Raw genomic sequence first — 1,829 nt, 5'->3', positions numbered from 1 at the left:
ACCTACATATGAATGAATGTTAAATATTTGAAGGAAGCAGTAAAAGGCAGAAATGTCATGAGCCTCTGACAAAATGTGTACCATCAAACAGGGCAGCATAGACGTGCTGCCATATATTTCATTAACAAATAAACTACACAGAAATAGATACATGGGCTCATGCAAATTTCTGTTCATATAAATAATGATAATAACAACAGTGTTGGCTAAAATAACTGATACGTAAAATAGCAGTGCCAGAGTGAAATACAGGTACTTTAAATGTCCCATGTTTCCATACATAGCCAACACAAATGACACAATCTCTGTTGAGTTCTCCATTGGCCTAGTAAAGCACAAGAATACATTTGCTGATTTTCCTTTTAAGTACATGTGGTTGCAAATGTTGAAAACTCAAAGACTGTTAAAATCCAAGTGTTTCAACATTTAATGAAGAAAATTAATAAAATATATTTCTTACTTTAAGAATATCTGAAACCCTGAACAAATAAGCAGCTATAAGATTTGATTAATTCATAGTCACAGAATACAATTTTAGGAAAGTATGGTTCTACTTTACTTGCTTATGTACTAACAAACTTGATCATTTTAGAAGACAGCATCACAACATTTAAAGAGAAGCTGTTATTAGGAGAACTATTAAAAAAGACGTAAGATAAATTAATGTTTGTGAGACCCATTTCCAAAGAACTATTAGATTTTGTGAACAATGTAATTGCAGTTTTGGACATACCATGTTGCCATATCAGTGATATCAAAACTTCACCTATGAGTCAAACAGAGTGATGGTCAACAGAAAACTGAAGACCGCTGTAACCTCCCTTCCCTACTGAGATGAACAGAAGCAGTTGCTAAACCTTTATACTGCTGTCCTGGCAGTAGAAACGTAATGCCAATTGAGACTTAACTATTTTTTTCTTGTAGTATGCAGCCATGTTCACATGTAGAAAGTCCCAAGTCAAGCTCAAGTTCTAAAAGCTGAGTTCTGAACCCTAAATAAATAAGATTTGTCTGTGCTCTTCACCACATTTAATGGAAAAAATAACCAAATATAAATAGCCTTGTTAAAAAGTCTGATTCTAGGTCTGAGGCTTTGTTCTGGCCACCGCAAAGTGAACCTCACTGAACCTTATTTCTATCCATTATCTAGAATGGAAGATTGTAAGGTCAGGTAGGTTCAGCAAAATTTGTCAGTATATTTTATCTTTTCAAAGTTTACTGGAAAGTCCCCCTCACCAAAAGGGCTAGAGAAATTTCAGCCTTCATCACTCCCATGTATTTCTACATTGATTGTGTTGATGCTGGTATTAGTGGTTGCCATGTGGCTTTCTGTGATCCCCTGCATTACTCCACCAAAGTCACTCAAAGAAGAGTTCAAGTCTGTGTTAATAATAAATTAATAAACATCTTATAAGTCAGTAACCTAAGAAGATTGAACTTTTGCATTTAAAGCAATTACCTTTTTATGAACAATTAACAGATGTTAACAGTCTAAAGTGTAATGTATGTATACGCTTATTTCTTTCCGTTTGAATTAATAATGAAGTGTAGAATTGAAATACTCTCAGTGAAAATGTAGACTTAGGATGTTTTTAATGTCAACAAATCTTTACAAGCCTGTCTCATTTTTGACAGTTTAAGACCATACATGACTGGATTTTGAAGAGGCTGAATGATCACTACATACATAGACAAGACAACACAGAGAGGATATGGAACTGACTTAAATCTCTGACTGATCAAACTATAAAAACAGGCAAAGACAAAGCTAATGATAGAAACTAAGTGTGGAGTGCAGGTATCCAAGGCCTTCATTTTGGTCTCTTTGG

The sequence above is a fragment of the Seriola lalandi genome, unplaced genomic scaffold (genome assembly GCF_002814215.2).
Source record: "Seriola lalandi dorsalis isolate HSWRI2012SDOR001 ecotype SW California unplaced genomic scaffold, Sedor1 jcf7180002053981, whole genome shotgun sequence".
Classification (NCBI taxonomy): domain Eukaryota; kingdom Metazoa; phylum Chordata; class Actinopteri; order Carangiformes; family Carangidae; genus Seriola; species Seriola lalandi.
This window is presented reverse-complemented; position numbering follows the sequence as displayed.